The sequence below is a fragment of the Dreissena polymorpha genome, chromosome 2, assembly GCF_020536995.1.
Source record: "Dreissena polymorpha isolate Duluth1 chromosome 2, UMN_Dpol_1.0, whole genome shotgun sequence".
Taxonomy (NCBI): Eukaryota; Metazoa; Mollusca; class Bivalvia; order Myida; family Dreissenidae; genus Dreissena; species Dreissena polymorpha.
This window is the reverse complement of record NC_068356.1, coordinates 78,702,920-78,725,376: the sequence shown is the minus strand read 5'-3', so window position 1 is coordinate 78,725,376 and position 22,457 is coordinate 78,702,920.

The following is a 22,457-nucleotide window of genomic DNA, read 5'->3' as shown; positions in this document are numbered from 1 at the left end:
AACGCTAATTTTATATCAGACAATGTCCAAACTTACTGTGTTGTTTTTGCGCTTTAAATTTTAGTGATTGATAAATGTCCCATAAGCAATGTTTAATATGATTAATATAACTTTAATACGCAATAACATGTGGGATTAAGGTACCCACCCGGCGTCAGAAAGCGCGTAAAACTTCACCAAATTCCAAGTTATAAAGCGCTATTTCGTGTCAAATACACGGGTAGGGGGGAATGTTTCGGTAAAAATTTTGTTAATAACACGGGTAAATACCGGTGAAGTGTTAATTTATTGAAAATACCACCACTACACGTAATAACGGGTTCGATTTCGATAAACGCGCAAGCGTTTGAGAGCGTGTTTAATGTACCGATTTACCCGTTATAAATAGCTGATGTTCTCTTTAATCGTATATTTTTTGCATTTGCAGAATAACTAAATGGCATCAACCCCTTTACAAGTGTAATATGGTGTTAAACAAGTCCATAAACTCACCCGGAATATCGCGTAAATCTATATGCAGTCTATAGGCAAAGAAGCCATTTTGGTGTTAGCTTGTCTAGGTTTTCTTCCCGCTGAGCCACGTGATTAAGTGGGCGGAGCGATCACTGATAAGGCGTCATGTCACTTCTTATAATCCATGCATTACACTTTTGTTATTTTCTATTTTGTATATGGCTAAAGCAATTGTATGCTTTAGAGCTAATACATGTTGCTGCTGTAGATGTTGTATTATAATTCCCTTACGGCAGATCTAAGGGTCATATATATAACATTTCTGTCCATTTAAAACAAATATCTAATATTTGAAAATAACCTTTCTTAAAAACATACATTGTATGTTCGGAGAAAAGCATAGGTAAACCGTTTATTGGTACATGTTGTTGTAAACACACTGCGTGCGTTCCTTTAATTTTTCTTTTGGTTAATAAAAACTGTTCCATATGCAAACACGTTGACATTTACATTTACGGTTGACGTGTTTGAAACTTTGATTAAAATCTTTCTTCTGCGAGCACACCATATCATGTAAGTTATCTTAATTTGCTCATTATAGATATATTGACGATCTATTTGTGTTAATTCATGCCAGAAAATATTTTATGTTGCTAATTTTACCAATAAATCAGCGCCCGGAATCTAGGCGGTAAATTGCAATGGTAAATCGTGAAACCAGTTGCAACTCCCAGGACCCGGAGGGTCAATAGCTGGGAGTTGGATTATTGCAACTACTACTAATACTGCTGCTGCTACTGCTGCTGCTACTACTACTATTACAACAACTACAACTACTGTCGGTAGTGCTTCAACTGCTACTATACTGCTACTGCTACTATTACTTCTCCTGACCCTGCTACAACTACTACTACCACTACCACCAGTACTACTACTACCAGTCTCACTACCACTACCGCTGCTACTACTACTACTTCTACTTCTACTACTACTACTTCTACTACTGCTGCTACTTCTGCTACTACTGCTACCCTTGCTACTGCTGCTACTCCTGCTTCAGCTGCTACTGCTACTACTGCTGCTACTGCTGCTGCTACTGTTGCTACTGATGCTGCTGTTACTGCTTCTACTGCAGCTACTACTACTACTACAACAACTACTAATAATGTTACTACTGCTACTCCTGCTACTGCTGCAACTGCTGCTGCTACTCCTGCTGCTGATACTGATGCTGTTGCTAATGCTGCTATTGCTTCTACTGCAGCTACTACTACTACTACTACAACAACTACTACTACTGCTACTACTGCTTCTGCTACTGATGCTGCTGCTACTACTACTACTACTACAACAACTACTAATAGTGCTTCTGCTGATGCTACTGCTCCTGCTGCTGCTACTGCTTCTACTACTACTACTACTACAACTATTGCTACTGTTGGTGGTGCTGCTACTACACATCTACTGCTACTTTAACTACTCCTGATTTTGCTACTACTACAACTACTACTACCACTACCACCAGTCCCACTTCCACTACTACCAGTATCACTAACACTACCGCTGCTACTACTGCTGCTACTATTACTACTACTACTACTACTACTACTACTACTACTACTACTACTACTACATCTACTACTACTACTACTACTACTATTGCTACAACTGCTACTACTGCTACTCCTGCTACTGCTGCTACTGCTGCTACTACTACTACTTCTACTACTACTTTTACTTCTACTACTACTACTAATAATAATAACAATAATACTTCTGCTGCTACTGCTTCTACTGCAGCTAATACTACCACTACAACAACTAGCACTACTGCTACTGCTGGTGGTGTTGGTACTGCTACTACACTGCTACTGCTACTATTACTACTCCTGATTATGTTACTACTCCTGATTCTGTTACTACTACAACTAAACTACCACCAGTCTCACTACCACTACCACTACTACCAGTATCACTACCACTAGCACTACTACCAGTCTCACTACCACTACCGCTACTACTACTACTACCGCTACTACTACTACTACTACTACTACTACTACTACTACTACTACTACTACTACTACTACTACTACTACTACTACTACTAATATTACTAAAAGTAATAATGCTACTACTACTACTTCTACTGCAGCTTCTTCTGCTATTACTGCTACTCCTTCTACTGCTGCTACTGCTGTTACTCCTGCTACTGCTGCTTCTACTGCTGTTGCTGCTACTGCTGCTGCTACTGCTGCTGCTACTGCTGCTGCTACTGCTGCTGCTACTGCTGCTGCTACTGCTGCTGCTGCTACTGCTGTTGCTGCTACTGCTGCTGCTGCTACTGATGCTGCTGCTACTGCTTCTACTGCAGATACTACTACTACTACAACAACTACTAATACTGTTACTACTGCTACTGCTGCTACTACTGCTGCAGCCGCTGCTACTGCTGCTTCTACTGCTGCCGCTGCTACTGTTGCTGCTGCTGCTGATGTTATTGCTGCTACTAGATGCCGCTATTTTTACTTAAGCTGAAAAAGTTACTATAATACCTTGCTTGCAGATGAAAAAATTACTCCCACACCGGTCGACATACGACACTTGCGCGATATTTTGTATCTACAGACATCTATTTTACCAGACCACATTTGACGTTGAAATTTCGGCAATTGCCATAAGGAACACTGATTTTAAATTGGTCAAGTTTATTTTACGAACAATTGTACGAAATTTTCGTTGATTTTGAATAGTAATGTTACTTAAAACATTATAAATAAATAACTAAATATACCCTCCAGAACTAAACATCCTGTTTGCGCATTTTTTCTCATGTGTAGCTGCAATCAGAATGTTAAATACGTTCATATAATCAAATTAGTATGTATAAGGCCTATAAAAATGCGACGTGAATATCAATGACGAAGTTGACAGAGGGCTCACTTCGATCGTAGATACATTGTACAAACTCAAGATTGTCTGTCAGAGGACGCAAGTTTTACGTGTTGTTTAAAGTAAGTACTTACTATACAGAAATAAATCCATAGTAAACAGGTGAAATAGTCTCATACAAATTATATGTGTGTATATATTTATAGGTTATTAGACGTATCACTTTACATATTTTTATATATATGACGAGCCGTTAGGCGAGTCCAATATGACTTCAAACTGTGTGCGAGTCCAAATATATCACGTATTGTACAGTTTAAACGTCTGATAAGCTTTTTATTTTATATCCCTTTCTTAAGCTCTTTGTTTGATTTTCATTTTGAATTTAAAATGCTTTTATTGCATCTATGCTTTTTTCAAGACAAGCGCCCGTGAGAATCGATTATTGTACATTCGGATACTTTTTCTTGGTAACGGCTTTTATCGTTATAAAACAATTGCTCAGTGCACTTGTACTCAACTGTCCAATATGGACCCCCCGCCCCCAGACTTTTTGGATCCAATACAGGAATATATTGGACGGTCACTTGGTACATATGGAGAATGCCCATTGGATGAATTTATTGTATACATAATACTCGTATTTATTTATTTGTTGTTTAAATATAATTATACGTTGTATTCGACTCGATGCCGCAAATTATTTCGCCAAGTTTTCTCTAAATATCTCGTTGTGTACTTTGTACTAAAATATATTATAACCAACGCGTTTTAACGCGCTTCATTAAGCAACATAGAATAATAACCTCATAATAACTTATATAATCTTACCTGGAATAATAACTTATTTTGGAGTTGTGGTCGCATTTGTTATAATGGCACCTATTAATTAATTATAAGTTCTCCAGAAAATGATGTTTTATCATTCCCATATAAGGTCGATATAGTAACCATTTTACAGTTATTTTCTGCGCGGTAAAAGTACACAATTCGCAAAACTCATAACACGTCGTGTGTATAGCTAATAGGAGCCAAGAAATCATATTGCTTATTTCTAAAGTGCTTTATTTGTGGCATAGTCTTTGCAAAAGACATTTTTTTACATTAAATATTGTGTAAAACATTGGTTGAATATTGCTTGAACTGTAATAGCACACACATAGTGATGTTAATTTTTACCATTTTCATTGAAAAAAAGCATGGGCGTCCATAAAATCAATCTTGGCTAAAACAAAAAAAACATTAAACAAATACGATGTCAATTAGGAACACCCACAGATATATCTTAAACATCTTGTAAAATTCAAACAAATTGTTTTCATTATGACATTTGATTATTTACATTAAATACGAAAAATTAATGTTTTCTGCATGTTTTTATTTAGTGCATTCTCTGTGTTTAGGCTTTATAATGCAATGGTGTCCCAATTAAGCATCTGCATTAAAATACATTTGCGTAATCATCATCCGTCAATTAAAGCGAGATGTTCCTGATATGCACACAGATATTTCAAATTCCATGTGCTTGTGCTGAAGGGAAATTTCTGTTTGTTAGTTAATGTCTTTCCTAACGTTTGTGTCATGTTGCTTGTTATCTAAATTAACGCTATCGCAAATCACAAAACTCGTTTGTCTCAACCGGTGTTTTGTACATAAGAAAACTTTTACCACGACAACTTATTTGTATACACTTTTGTTTAAAAAAAAAGGCAAACATTGTTTCCAAATATTTTTAAATGCATTCATTAACTGATTTTTTAATCATTATACGCATTATTTGTAGTATCTATAAGCATGCAAATAATAAAATGATTGAAAATGTTCAACAGGAACAGTGCGCGTATTTGAAATAAAACATATAAAATGTCCAATTTTTTATTTCAAATTAAACACAAATTAATTCAAAATGCTTCTTTCAAAATGTATTAAAAGTAAGGGCATCTGCCGATATTCACAAAGCTAAGTAGGGACATGTCTACTTAGCTTGTACCTAATTGATAAAATGATAATACTTAATGGATCATTTTATATCAAGTTCGGTACGAAATATGACGTTTTCTGCTCACAAAAGATTAAAATATAACTCACCGTAGTAATATCTTCTGATTTAAAACATATGAATGTTAACATACCTAAAATAACATAGCCAGAAATGTTAGGAATATTATAAATTTATGGCATTTGTAAGGTTCTAGGTTTTATGACTTCGGAATCAGATGCATTATAAATATAATCTCTTCATGGTCCACTATGTTATTAATCAATGCACGTTTCAAATTGTCTATGTAATGGAAAACAACCATTCCTTAAACGCATATTGCATATAGTAAAGTGATTATGCAATATTTGTAAATCGATAGATGAACCGCGTCCTGCGATAAAGGGTTATATGCCGAACGCGACCAGCGTACCTCCAGACCCGATAAAGAGCTACCCGTTCCACTAATTTAACCACGAAACCTCGCACGATTCCATAGAACGTGCAGCTTTCGTGAGTAATCAATATTTACAACTTATAAAAAAACGTAATTATTTATAAATTATTTTTTTCTGAGCTGAGACATAGTAGTTCAAGTCAGAACGCAGTCTAGATATCTCCACGCAATCTATTTTTTTTCAATAACTTATGTCAAATCAGCTGCTTTAGGGAAGCAGGTGGTCGTTAAATGTTCGACGGACTTTCCATGGAACTAACACGCGTCGCATAGCAGCAAAACGACAACTTGTCATAAACAATTAGAGAACAAACGTTATAGAAACTTCTGCCGGTAGGTAGGTGCGGTAGTCGAGTGATAACACTTTGTTCTACCATTCTAGAGGTCCCCGGTTCAATCACTGGCCGGGGCACTGGGAATTTCAGAAATGCTTTAAGTGTTTTCCACCCAAGTAGAGATGTACCGGTATGAAACCCATATAATTCTCGCATGTATCGGTGCTATATACTGAGCACGTAAAGAACCAAGGGATCTATTAGCAAAGAGCTAGGGTAACGCACCCGGATTCCTTGTATCTAAATACTGTCTCTTCTGCCTGCTGTCTCTTCAGCAAAACCAAATTGGAAATAAGTGCTTTCATGGGTTATCCTTGACTGCAAGGTCAAAAGAAATACTATTACTACTTCTGCCGTTGACACACAAACACACACACACAGACAATGCATGTGTATTGACCATATTTCAGTATTATTCTTATGCATATACGCTACAGAACCAATATGTCTATTTACTACATTGATGATAAATGGAAATTAAATGGAAAACAAAAAGTGCAATATTTAAAGCTATTTTTATGGCCCGGATTTCAAGTTTTCCTTCGATGCGACGTTTTACGCCATGAAGAAAATGTATCTACAAACAACAGTTCAAATTGATTTCGGGATATTTTTATTTACATGTACTCAAAATAAACATGAACAAATTGAACGTCATCTTCACCAACAGGAGAGAATCTTTAAGTGAAACCAACCATTGAGCGCTTCCAAGCTAATACAACATACCTTTGTGCTTTAAATTAAATATTGTCTTAAAGCAAAATAAGACACGATGCCAAAACACATAACCAACTCGTAGCATTTAGTTACATACCTGTTTGCAAAAAAAACTGCTTTATGTCATCGCCATCGATTATTAATTAATTGTCCTAAACGCATGCTTTCTTAAAGCGAAGACCCTTATTTTAAGATATACAACTATGAGTATTGAACGGATAAGAGGAGAACGTGCTGTTTCAAGTATGCAGCTGACCTAAAATGCACTGGCGCCATGCAAACAACAATTTGAAGACGAATGGAATTGACACTGACACATCTTATTAAGCTTCTTTCACTGATAGCAACCCGACTGTTATGATGATCACATAAAGTTGTTTTGTCTTAAAATATTATCATCTAGACGATTATATTGGAATGTTATATTATGCACGATTATTAACGATTGTCCAATCTTGACCTACAAAATATGACATATTCAAAGGATGATATGACTTTGATATGCCAATAATGATATATTTTTTAAAGTAAATCTATAAAACTATGACTTGCATGAAATTACTAAACGATCCAGGATTTTTGTGCAATGACTGTTTCCCTTATGGACTTCACAAAATGCCTATCTTTTCAGGAATTTCGCGAAATGACTTAAATGGTAACACCATTTTAAACAGTTTTACTAGAGGCCTTTAAGAGGAATCAGGAAATGTGTGAAATGTCCTTGTTGTATTTCAATGAGTACATAATTATATTGCTTTCTGTTCAATAGTGTGATTAGAAGTTAAAATGATTCCATGTAAATACATATTGATTAGTGATTTTTTAAAGTTTTTATATGATCTTATACATATTGACATATGAGTCGGATCATGCGAAAATGGGCAATGTGCCCTATGCGGCCTGCGTAGCTTCAGACCAGCATGTGCAATCGAGCACTCTGGGAAGGAACTATGCTTTCCGCTGTAAAGTCACGCACTATTTCGTTGTCTCGTTTACAGAAAGGTTAGATTTGACATGACTGCAGAGATTCAGGTGGTGAAGGATTCTTTAATTGCAACTGTAGTCCTGGAAAGAGAAAGTTCCAGACTAGGGGATGCAAATATTTTAAAGCCCAGAGACTTTGCAGTATTAGATGCAATGACAGTCTGAGTTGTAAAAACAAATAAATGTACCAAGTAATTGACATGTGGAATTCAAAGTTTTAATTATTCCTAGATGATACAAAATATATAGCAAACATTCATTTACAAGTTTTCTATTTTGGTCCATTTCGACATTGAGAAGTAAAATGAGATTGATCGAATATCATGGGAACTTTCTTTATACAATAATTAATTGATGTTGTTTTTTGACTTTGGACCTTGAATTGTGAGAGCGAATAGAGCTACACAAAATAAAACTATTTGCGTATACAGAAACAGTATACTTTTTTTTAATAAAGTGTGTTTTTTTACTAATAATTAAACTAGTATTTATTAATTGCATTTACTGTTGAATGTTGATCGGAAACCAAGAAAAAATTGCGTGTTCCGATTCGGGTCATATATAAATGAACCTGTCCACTCCAAATACAAACTAGACATTGCAAAAAGCACAGCATCCTTATGTCTGAAATATATTTCTTCATTATTTACAAAACGTATTCATTTGTAGAAATTGGTCAGTCTATAAAAAAAACTATAAAAGACAGCAGGTGGCCGTTTTCTTTGTTAGATGGAATTTGGATAGAATTTGCACTCGTTGCATCGCGACCAACACTAGATAAGCCAACCTGTCATAAGCAATTAGACACCATGGACCAACTTCGTTTAGCAAACTCATGAGAACAGAATGAGAACACTATTAGCAGATGCCTTACCTGCAGAAAAAATTGATTTAGTATAGGTTTGTGATTTGTGTGTGTAATATCTACAGATAGACATTATCAGTAATCACTATTGCATTGGGTTATTTAAATGCGCTTTATTAATACCTTTTGAAAGATTCACAAATTCAATCTTGCTAGCAAAACCGTAATATAAGGAATAGTTTTAGATTGAAGTATAATAAGAAGGAAATTCTAAAAAAATCAACAAAAGTAGGCTTGCTCTGAACATCGAACATTTTATATCTAAATGTAAAAGTTTATCCGCTCTCTTTACACCAAGGTGAAATTTTATTATGATACGAATTGAAAATTTTATATTGGTAATTAACGTTTTTACTAAGTTGTCGATGAAAACCGTTCCAAGCGTTTTATAATTTGCACAATTGCGATTGGTGATAATCAATAAGCGAACATATATTTCCTAGTCAGAAGTATTATTGCTTGATTTCAATGTAAGACAAATTTTCATTTTTGAATTTTTTACATATTGTTTTAACTTGTTTCAAACTGTGATCATTACCATTATCACATTATCGCTAATAAGAATATCTTTGAAATCCGTGGCGACAAAAACTTCGTATTATACCACTACGAAACACTTTTCAATATTTTTTTTTTATTTCACTTTATTTTTTTTACATATGGTAAAGCATGAACATTAGTTTTTGTTTTGTATTATAATGCTTGTTGCCAAATACTGCATATTTGCAAAGTAACATGTTTGGGTGTTCGTGTTAAAGAAAAGCAAAAACAAGTGCCAATTTGCACAAACACCCAACTTTTAATTCCAAGCCAACTCAAAAAATCGCAAATACATATATGCCATTCCCGCATAAAATGTTTACATGATCACAGAAAAAGAGTTTCCTTATTTCTAAATTTATTGCACTGTCTGTGCTTATGTTTTAAAGGTTAATGGTCGAAATTCTAATAAAACATCTGCGCCGAAATGCCATTTGCGCAATGCATGCATCAATTTGAAGCATAGTGGTAGTGATCTTCTAATATATATTTCAAGACCGTAATTTCAGGCTTTCATTGTGTATACATGATGTATTTGCCAATGCAAGGCCCGCATATCGTTCGTAAATGTATACTTGCAAAGACAAGACAATAACGCATGCACCTAAATGATGTATTCGACGACTTGCCAAGTAACTGACACACGAACACAGAACACTAAAACTACAAGAACGCTTTATTTTAAGATTCGGTCAATATATTATGGTATCCAAAGCTTACACTGGACGACATTTGTTTAATGTTCGTATAATCCTAATGATTTATCGGGCGTGTTATCGGTGAAAACCAGTTGCCTGTTATTGTTTCAGAATACGATAATCGCTTATGCTTGGATTCGTTTAATCGCTTAACAGAACCGTCTTAAATAACACATAAACGACGTCGTAAAAGAACAAACGAAAATGGTAATATGACTGAGACAAAGCTTACTATTATTGACAATTGATGTCGATAAATAATGGAAATTAGATTGTTTTGTTCAAAAAGTAAGTTTAAAATGTCTTTTTTTCTGTTGTTTTATAATTGGTCAACAATATACCAGGAGCCGTTATTTGTCAGACGGAATGTTTGGTGAATACAGCATACAAGAATACAAACATCGCTAAACTAATGAGCCTGTCATAAACATTAAGCTACCCCGGACTCATCTGCCGTTGACATATTCACAGATTATACAGACAATTTATAAGTAGTCACCGTATATGATAACAATTCAATAGTTTCAGTTTATTATGTGTTGTTTTCCTCGATCGATTTTCCAATGTTGAAAGAACAAAATTGTTTTGTCAATTGTTGTGCTTTAAATTAAATGAATACATTTCCCGAAACAATACAATTTGGATCATACATACAGATTTCAAAATCTGTTATTCAATGAGGAAAAAGAAGCTGACAAAAACAACAACAACATTCAGTTAACATGATCTCAATAGATTTGACTCATTTTACTTATTGTATATTCATTTAAATATAGACACAACTAAAAACTCAGTTTAAGTTTTATGTTTGAGAGCAAAAGCATATATAATTATCGAAAATGGATTAAATGTCACGAAAAGTAAACACAGCAAGTAAACAATGATCATGCGTGCTAATAAACAATACCCTTTATGTAGTTTTGAGTGTGATGCACTGCGTGTAATGCACTCTGACATCTAACGGCAATTATAAATGCTCCCAAACTGTACATGTATTAATGATCATGAAAGAAACCTTTTTAAAATCCGAACCCCCGCCACACAGGTAAACGTTTTTATCATATGCGGGCGAATTGCAAAACAGACACGAGCATTTTGGAGGTAAAAAAGGTAATGTGGCACAAACGAATGTTTCATAAAACCCAAATCAAAGCAAGCTGAGAAAGTAGGACAGAGCATAATTAACATTTTACGCATTTACTGTCATTTGAGACATAACATTAACAGTTCCTATACGTATTTGCAATCCTAGTAAAATGTGTTTCTGAGAAATTCAATACATAATTGTAGACTGTATGAGAAATGCCTACGATTTGATATATTTCTCAACATTCACAATACATTTTCACAACCGAGACGTGTAACATATATATGGTTACAACACTAGTATGACAATAATAGGCCTCCTCACGCTTCATTATTTGTCGCTTGTTTGTTGAATTAATATCGGCTGCGATTTTTATGAGATAGATGAGGTGCGTTTGATTTGCATATTAATGCAGTGATATAAATAAACAATTCAACTTAATTTATGTACCTAAATAATTGATAACAAATGTCTTGCCATAAACAAAATCGTTATAATTCATATATAAACTGAATTAATGACATCATAATACACACGCTTGTGTACAGATACAATATGCCTAAAACATAAACATGTTAAAATAAAGCAGTTCATTCATTCATTAGAAAATGTTTATACAATTTGTGTTGGTGTATATATCTTTTAAGTCTCTATGTGCTATTTATGATATTCGAGAACATAATTATTTGCATTTTATATTATAAACCTGATAGGCGTTTCTTAGCCGAGGATGTTGGTGGTAATAGCAGTACAGAACTGTATCTCACTCATTTACTGTCCGGGAAACCGGTGACATTTGGGAAAGACCAGATAACAACCAAGAATAGTTTGGATAAACTTGGAGAGACAGGTGACCCCCAGGAACAGCCTGGACCGGGGCACAACTGGCTTGCACCCCTGAGTGCAGTCTTCAAGAGAGGACAACCCACATACAACAGCTATAGACTCAAACAATGAAGAATACCCTCAGAGTCTTCCGAGAGGGAGGGCGGAAGAAAGACTCGATAGGACGGATTTCACGGTAACGACACAGCTAGTCCAAACGACATTAACTGGAACACCGACATTTGTTAGATGCAGGTATGGCAAGGTCTGCACAAACCCCAGAGGCCTTCGAATCCACCAAGCCAGAACTGCGTGTGGTCGGAGAACTAAACAGCAACAGCACATAGGTTCGATCCCTGGTGAGACGCAGAAGGATCCTAGTCAGGTCACAGCCCTTAGTACTGGGGACCTCTCCGCTGTTGAACAGCTCACCGCCCCAACAAGGATTGCTACTTCGACCCTACCTGGCGAGATGAAGGATGAAGAGGACCCGCTTCTGGAAATACTTAGATCACAAGAACTAACTAAGCAAACGCAAGACCTGCCACAGCCAAAAGCCAATCAGGCCCTCGTGGAACAACGACAACCAATTGACTGACCGAAGACCACAGACAAACGAGCCTGGAATGACTTAGACAAGGAGCTAGATGCCATATTGGCATCCACCATGCAAGGACCAGTAGATATAAAGTTAAAGTGCATGACAACTCAAGTATACAGGGTGGCTAAGGAGCGATTTGGCACCATGAAATCACGTCGACCAAAGCCCCAGCAGACACCCAACAGGAGACAGAGTCGCATGGAACAGATAAGAGGAGAGCTGAAGAGCCTCAAGAAGGCATACATGAAGGCAAGTCAAAAAGAGACATTGGGCCTCCAGGAGCTATGAGACATTCTGAGGAGAGAGCTACAGACTAAAGAAGGCTGGTAATTTGAGAAGAGAGCGGAGTTTGTATCTAACCCATACACATTTTCCAAACAACTTCTGGACAAAGAAAGGTAAGGCCAATTAGGAACCAGCATGGCAGACATCGAGAAACATTTCAGACGGTCCACTCAGATCCAGACAGGGAAACACCACTCGGAGATTCGAGCCTTAGTGACAGAGCAAATGTAGAGTGCATCAGATCACAGCTCCAGGAAGGGCTGAAACAAATCGACAAGTCCGCTTTACCAGGAAAGTTCAAGGCACGGCTCTTCCAGAATGCGCTTCTCCTCAAACTGATTTGGCCCCTTATGCTATATGAAATACCTACATCCTCTGTGGAATGCTTGAAGAGAACAATCAGCAGACACCTGCGCCGATGGCTGGGAGTACCACCAAGCTTTACCAGCATCGGACTGTATGGGCGATCCAACGAGCTACAACTCCCGCTATCATCACTTGTAGAGGAGTTCAAAGTTGCGAAGACACGACTCGTAGTGACCCTCAAGCAATCGCAGGACAGTTCAATTCGCAACGCTGGGATTGAAACTAGGACAGGAAGAAAGTGGTCAGCAAGCCAAGCAGTCGAACAAGCTGAGAAAAGACTCCAGCAAAAATACTTTGTCGGCATCACCGCTGTAGGCAGACAGGGGCTAGGCAGTTCCAAGATTACATTATAGAGCTCTGCTGGAAACATAGAAAGGAGAAGAATGGTGCAAGATGAAGTCAAAGCAGCAAAATAAGAAGATAGAAGAGCGAAAGCTGTGGCTATGGGTGCTCAAGGTGCGTGGACGAAGTGGACTACGACAGAACGAAACTGACCTGGGCTGATATTTGGAGCTATGAACCAATGAGGATAGCGTTCCTGCTCAGATCAGTCTATGACCTGCTACCGTCACCCTCAAACCTGCACAGTTGGGGTCTACAGGAACACCCTAAGTGCCAATTGTGTGACAAAACAGGAACCATGGAACACATTCTGTTATCTTGTAACACAGCCCTCTTCTGAGGACGCTACAGGTGGAGACACGACAGTGTTCTTCAGGAACTCGCGCACAAGTTGAAACGCGAGAGGACCAAGAAGAGGCCCGGACAGAAACCCCGAATGATTCAGTTCGTGAAGGAAGGACAAAATGCGCCTAAACAACTGCAACCCACCAGTTCTGTGTTAGATGAATCTGATCAGTGGGAAATATCTGTTGACCTGAAGCAAAAGCTAGTGTTCCCGAACATTATCCAGACAACATAAAGGCCTGATATTGTGTTGTGGTCTACTAAAGATAAGTGTCTGATTATGGTTGAACTGACAGTTCCTTGGGAATCTCGTTGTGAAGAGGCCTTCGAACGGACAAAGGCCAAGTATACATACCTGCAAGAACGGTGCAGAGAGAAGGGATGGCGAGTGTGGCTCTACCCTGTGGAAATCGGCTCTAGAGGATTCCTTGCACAGTCGCTGTGGAGAATGCTCAGTGCCTTAGGCATCAAAGGAGCAGACAGGAAGAGAGCAGTGGGCAAACTGAGCCAAGCAGCAGAAAGGGCATCCAGTTGGTTGAGGATGAAGAGAGAGGAGAGGAGCTGGGAGCCTTTCAACAACACGTAGTGTCTGATCAACACTGCGGGCCCGCCGCCTGGAGTGTCCTGTGATTAAAGGGCCGAACACTTGTTGATATGCGGTTCTCAGCTGAGGATGTTGGTGGTACTAGCAGTACAGAACTGTATCTCACTCAATTACATTCAGCCTTAAAACTTGCGAACTAGGCCTGTTACCGTACAAACATCAATGTACATATCGCACTTAAAACGAAGTCCTTTTCAAATGTATATTTGTTTTTATTGTCATGTGTTTAATTTAAAAAAGTTGAATTTTGCGCTGTTGAAAAACGTTTCAGTTTAATACGTTCGTTTATGTACGTATTATTTAAATGGATGCTTCAATTTATTTATAAAAATGGCCGTGCTTTGTGAAAAAGTGGTTTAATGCATGTGCGTACAGTGTCGTCCCATATTAGCCTGTGTAGTCTGCACAGACTAAGCAGGGGCGACACTTTCCGTCTTTATAATATTGTTAGTTTCAAGAAAGTATCTTCTTTGCAAAAATCAAGTTTAGGTGGAAAGTTTCGCCCCTGATTAACCTGTGCGGACGGCACAGGCTAATCTGGGACGACACTTTACACACATGCATTACAACCCCTTTTAACAGAGTGCGGCTCAACTCTTTTTAATAAATTGATTGTTCCTGTCAAATAATAAAACAATGGGTGGTGAATTATCAACATGCGATTCACCTCTTACGTCCCGTAATCTAATCCACGTTTTGTAGTTTATTTCTGAGAATTTCGTTTAGCAAACACAACTTTTAATTTGCATATATCTAAATTAAACACTGCATTTATATTGACATCGTTGCAATACATGACTTTGTATTATTGCATCATTTATTTCAACCCATGCCTAACGTCAATAAAAAAGGCCTTGGCAAACAGCGTAGACCCAGATGAGACGCCGCATGATGCGGCGTCTCATCAGGGTCTGTGCTGTTTTCTTAAAGGAATTATGTAAGAAATGTTATAAATATAGAAATAAATATACTTTACATCCCTAATTTTTTAAATGAGCCCGGTTTTCCGTCCAGCACTTTTTGGTTACATCATTAATAGCTTGATGTTTAACACTTTGTGAATTTTAAGCTGGTGTGTTAACCACACAATTTTATTTTAGTGCTGAGTTTGTGGAAATTCCTACGATTTAATAAATTGAAAAAAAAATATGTTAAGGCATTTTGCAAAAACAGACAATTTTTATTGGTTTAGAGTCAATGATGTAACAGATTGGACACCACTTAGCAAACATGATTTGTATACAAAATCTTTAAATATTCTCTTTGAAATAAACGGCATTGATTCGTCATCACGGCGTTTCGACCTCATCCTTGTTCCTATCAAAACATTTGTAGGCGCTACACAAGTTATGTAAAAACAGTTTGAGATCTGACTTCAAGATGTAACATATTGAACACGAGCTGTTTCATCACCATTCATAAAAAAGAATGATTGTCTGTGTATAGGTTTGTGCCTTTTTTAAGTTTTATATCCAAGAAATAACCTTTATTGATAATATTGAAATAAAGATAAGTAGCCCAAGATTTTTTTGGTAGAGTGATGGAAACAGGAACTCGTGGGCACTATAAAAGGTATATCTTTTTTGTCCAGAATCCGCATGTATTTGTTACAATTTTTTGTACTAGCAGGGTAGAACTTGGTAGTTTTATGATATTTATCAACAAGTTTTATGTTAATCTTATCAAATATGGCCACAACATTTTCAAAAACATTCATGAAATTTATATTTTACATGTTTTTTTGGATGTAACTAAAAAGTGCTGGTCGGAAAAACCGGGCTCAAATAAATTGATCCAATTTAGAAGAATGGGAGAGTCCTATGATTGAGTTACATTTGCTCTAATAATTCACTCGGGCGTTCGCAATTTGTAATCACCTTATGTTTGTAAACGGAACGGGTTAAAAATAGCGCACCTGGTAGCTGGTCGTGGGCCATATGGTTGCTATTAACCTGCGATATAAAATAGCTGTGTCTCTGAATTGGATTATACTTTATTATCGTGGGGGCGGAGGGGTGGGTGAATAATAAAATCATATCTTCGGATTTAATCATTGCCTGCTCGATTTCACTTTAATGTGGCTCTATGGATTGATTAAGTAAGTTTTTCGAAGTTTAAAATGTATTACATATGTAATTGCGGATATAACACGAGCGGTAATACGGACTATTTTAAAATAAAATTTACTGTAAAGCATTGCAATCCCATACGTTCGATCGAACAAACAGTTTTGTGTTTCCAAATAAACGCCATTGTATGTGTTATTTTTAATACGAAATTAATAAACTTAAAAACGGACTGCTTTTCAAAACTCTTAATTGGATCGTAACATTTCATACCTAAACAGCGGATTTTCAGGTGTAAGCGGAACTTATTATGACGTTTTGCAAAACTAAAATATTACCTAGATTTGATAACAAATTATATACAATTTATAAAGCTCATGATAAGGTTGCCATGGTTTCCAGTAATAATGTAATACCAATAAAGACACCACAATGAAGATAGATGGAGGTGCAGGCAGGTTAAAAGTTGCTAAAATTTGGGGGCGCGAAGGGATTGTCTTCTCCTGACGAGTTATTTTGTAACACTTGTGATGCTACTCATTGCTTTGTTCATAATTTCTTAGTACTGGCGGTGCAAAATACATAACTTGATATTTTATCGTATTATTTTATTATTAATTTCAGATAAATTATTTCATTTGCTAAATACTAAATTATTAGTCACCGATATCTTTTATGAAGGAAAATGCGCGTTTTTTATCCTGATCATAGTCGACCAAATGCGCTTAAAATTAATGATATTTGCTAAGGATTTGACGCCAAGTTATACTTAAAGGCATTCACAATTTCGAAATGAGAGTTCAGAAATAAATTTCAATGAACTATTAATGTAAACATGACTTATTCAACTCGGTGCATGCAGAAGTCGATAAAAGAATTTGAGTATTTTTACCGAGAAAACAAAATAATAAATTTAAAAAAGAGAATCCATTTATGTTTTCTCGCCATTGCAATCTTTGTGAATCAAAAGTATTTTTAATTGTTTATTATATAATGGGTAGTCATTTGTATGTTTTACGTAGTAAAATGGTATTACATCTTGCTCATGTTAGAGCGACGATTGCAATCTATTCGCCGATTAATCAAGGCTTCTTGACACTTCGCCGACTGATTTATTGATCACGATTGCGACGAAATTATAACACAGGCTAAAATCTAAGTGAAGCCTTGGCATATTGTCTTAGGAATCGCACACAAACGATCTTGTCTGACAAAATGATCTTTAAGTAAAAATGTTTCCCGATATTTTTTACGCAACACAAAAATTTCATGTGGCCTTTGTACATGTACCTACTCGTCTGAGTTTGTGTCTTGTACTTTTTAAAGGTAGGAAAGAAAGTAGTTGGTGATTGCAATACCTATGACTCGAATGAAATAACAACGATGAGTGTGGTGTTGTTGATATATTTCCCACGGTTAAATAAATATTTTATCACTGACATTATAATACTGCGGTTTTGGTAATTCTGATATTTCCATGGTTTGGTAAAAAGTTTCCCGTGCAAAGTGCACAACTAATAATTAATGAAATAATGAAGCTGATGATGTTTGTATTTTTATACGTACTTCACTCCGCTGTTAAACATTTCCATATCCAGTCCAGACGGAGTATTTGTTAATAAGTGGATATGAGTTTCTCATTTATGCAAACAAGTGACCTAAAAAAATAATTGAGAGTTAGGGAATCAGAATGTTATTTTGCTGTAACTTTTATCAAGGAAATAACGAGCAACCAGTTTATCTGAACCGGTCAATATTTTTTGAGATCAAAGTATTTATTTTTATTTTAAAATTATTACCATCACCAACTGACGAAATGTTTCGTTATATTTTGACTGTACATTTTTTGTATGTTCTTTGTTAATATAAGAATTGTATAACAGTTTGTTTTTAAATGAAAACAATAGTATGTTGTACTCAAATATAAAACAGCTTTAACTTCAGCTTCACCAACAGGAAAGAAACCTGAACATATATTGAAAGTAACCCTATATTTTTGGCCAAGAAACAATAGTGGCATAACCAATAAGTGATATAAACAATAAAAGTCGCTAGAAAAATAGAACTGAAATTAATGCAACATAAGTTGCACTTTTACCCTTTATTTTGGCAAAGAACAAGTAGCGACTAAGTCAACACTTCATATAAACATTATTATTATTATTATATCGGATTTATGTAGCGCGCTTTTCATGCAAGAGTGCACGTTCAAAGGCGCTTTACATAAGAACATTTGACGTATCGCAGATACGAATACATTTTGCAACACTGTTTCAAAAGAAATCGATAAAAACTACTTAATTAAACTATAAAACTACTCTATTATACTATAAGTACTACGTAAAAACATGCACAGTAACCATAGATAAGAAAGATCAACAAGACACTTTAAAACTACCCTATGTGTATAGCTATAAGACAATTAATGAAACAATAAAATCTAAAACTTAAACAAAAAGTACTTCGTAAAACAACAAAAAAAACATGCACAGTAACCATAGATTTGAAAGATCGGCAAGACAAACCAGAGACAAAACAGAGACAGAGACAAGGGTAACGTCATGATACCATTACCACGAGACCACAAACCCCCAAAGGAATAACTATGCTTCCTTTAAAAGGGTAAATTCAAGTTCATGCTGATTGAGACAAGGGTAACGTCATGATACCATTACCACGAGTTCACACCCCCTCAAAGGAATAATTGTGCTTCCTTTAAAAGGGTTAATTCAAGTTCATCATGATTGAGATTTTATATAATGAATTGAATAAACCACTGCCTATATTGCATACGATTGGAGGAAGAGGTGAGTTTTCAGTGCCTTTTTGAATGAATTCAGTGTTAAAGAACCTCGAATGTTTGATGGAAGTGAGTACCAGAGTTTGGGAGCAGCGTACATGAAACTTCGCTCCCCGTATGATACGGATTTAATCTTCGTTGGAATCACTAATAAAGTCGCTTCGTTCTTTGATCTTAAGTTTCGCCTTGGTTCGTAGACTTCAAGTAGGTTTTTCAGATTTACAGGCGATTGTCCATTTAAGGCTTTGAACGCATTGGTAAGTATTTTGAAGTGGATTCTTTTTTCTACTGGGAGCCAGTGTAATTCTTTTTGGAACGGCGTTATGTGACTATAGCGGAATGTTCTTGTGATAACACGCGCCGCAGTGTTTTGAACATTTTGTAGTTTCTTGATAGCTGATGTTTGTGTTCCATACAGCAGTGCATTGCAATAGTCTAGCCGAGACGTGACAAGTGAATTGACCAATGATTTTGTGGCATTTGGTGTAAGATATTGCCTGATGTGACCTATTTGCCTAATCTGACCGAAACACGATCTACTTATAGCATTAATATGGTGTTCCATGTTCATTCTTAAATCAAACCAAGCACCGAGATTTCGAACGTATTGCGATGGTTAAATTGTCGAGTTCCCTACTTTAATAGGTAACCCATCTACGTACTTGGCGTTGTTTTGACTTGAAAATACTATGACCTCGGTTTTGTCGGTGTTAAGTTTGAGCATATTTGTATTCATCCACGAGATGATATCGTGGAGGCACTTTTCATCTCGATTAAGTGTTTCGTCTTGGGCTGCTCCATCGGTTGGTTCAAAGGAAAGGTAGAGCTGCGAGTCATCGGCGTAGAAGTGATGCCCGAGTCCATGTTTTTTTGCAAATTTCCCCAACAGGTTTAGTATACATAGTATACAATTTTGGGCCTAACACAGATCCCTGGGGTACGCTGAAGGTCAGCAGCACTGGTTCTGATACCTTGCCGTCAATGCTCACCGTTTGGAAGCGGTCAGATAGGTAGGAAGCTACCCACTGTAGTGGTTGTTCAGCAAAGCCGAACTGTTGTTCGAGGCGGTTTAAAAGGGTTATGTGGTCGATGGTGTCGAACGCGGCAGAGAGATCCAGCATAACATAGACAGTGACCTTTTTCTTATCTAATGATTGTAGGACATCGTTTAAACTTTTAATAAAGCTGTTTCTGTTGAGTAAAACGTCATGTATGCAGACTGGTTTTCTTCATTTAAATTGTTTTCTGTCAAATGTTCATCTATTCTTTTGCTGACAACTTTCTCCAATAATTTTGAAACATATGGCAGATTCGAAACCGGGCGATAGTTTTGTAGTGTTTCTTTATCTAAGGTGGCCTTTTTTAATAAAGGTCTTATACGTGATGTTTTATAGGATCTTGGCACACTTGCTGTTTCCATCGAAAGATTGATGATTTTTGTCAGTATTGGTAGCAGTTCAGTTTTGCATTCTTTCAGGAGCCAAGTTGGAATAGAGTCAGACTCGTAAGATTTATTTGGGGATTGCATAATGATTTTTTCGACTTCTTCCTTAGTTGTCGGACGGAAATATGTCAAACTGCATGTTTCCGCTGTTGGGTTATTATCATTACTATGTTTTGAATTTGCTTGAAATAGGGCATGTTCAGAGATATCTTTTCTGATACCTTCAACTTTATTTATGAAAAAAATATTGAAATCTTGTGCTAACTCATCGGATGCTTTGCCAGACGGGAGAGCTATTTCAGATGGGCCATCTAGTAAGTGTTTTGTGATTTTGTGCATGCTCTTTTGATCACGGCCACAGGATGTTACTTTATCTGAATAAGAATCTACGCGTGCTTTTTTCAACATTTTGTTCATTCTGGCGCAGTGGTTTCTATAAATTTCATGATCAATAGTGAGTCTCGATTTAAGCCATTTTCTTTCCAAATTTCGTTTGATATGTTTAGCGTCATGAAGGTCATCTGTGTACCACGGGCAAGTCGGCCGCAGGGTTATAGATTTTGTTCTTAGCCGAGCATGTTTGTCTACCAAAGATGAAAGTTTAGTATCATAAGTTTGGACAAGGGTTTCAGGGACATGTATATTTTCAAATTGTATTTCTGACTCTGTGATATCCTGTTTAAATGTTTCAATATTGATCTCTCGTAGTTTCCGAAAGGTTACAGTTATTCTTACCGGAGCTGGTTTTGATGCTCTTGCATTAAAGATGACGGCATAATGGTCTTTAGAAATGTTTCCTGAGCCGACTGAAAGTCCAGGATCGGTAACAACTACGTTGGATACCGTATCTACAGTGTCCCTGGTGATCACAACGACCAGAGTGTATCTTCGTAGGTGTGTTTGCTCTTTTACATGCTGCATCATACCAAAAGAATGGAGTATGCTATTGAATTTTAGAGTATCTTTATCAGACGGATCGTCAAGGTGGAAATTCAGATCGCCGGTCAAAATGATGTTTTTATCTGTTGTTGCATATTTTGATAAAAACTGGGAACATTCTCCCTCTAAGAAAGTACTTGATTTCAAGCCATTGTCGTTTGATGGAGGTGGTCTGTAGATTACAGCCAATCGTAGAGAGTAGTCTTTAATATGTACACCACAGTCCATGTGTTCAAAGGTAGTGAATTGTTTGTCTTTAGTTGAAATCAAGACTTTTATTTCAATGCTAGTCTTGTGTATTAGAGCAACTCCGCCCCCACGGCGACCACTGGGACGTGGTACATGTTTTATTTGGTAGCCTTCAGATAAGAGCTCGGTAAAGCAGGTTTTATCTGTCGATGTGCCAAGCCAGGTTTCTGTTATGGCTACAAGATCAAACTCATTAGTTGATATAAAATCGTTGAGAGAAAGGGTCTTGTTTTTTTACAGATCTAAGATTTATGTTGCATATTTTTATGTTTTTCTGCCCGCTAACGGTGATTTTAGCTTCAATTTTGACTTTTTTTAAATTTTTTTTTTATTCAATATCATACATACAATGTAAACATGTATATGATCATACAACATAGTGATTGTACAAAGCAATAAAGTTCAGACATGTTATACAAGATATGCTAATATATTTAAAAAAAATGAGAGAAAAGAAAAGAACAACAGAGGAATAGTTATGAAAAATGATGAGTTGTATAAAGTCGGGAGAAAGCATACTGGACTTGTGTGTTCTGTTGTGTATTCACAATGATCTTGTCAGATTGAAAAATAAAAATTAAAAAA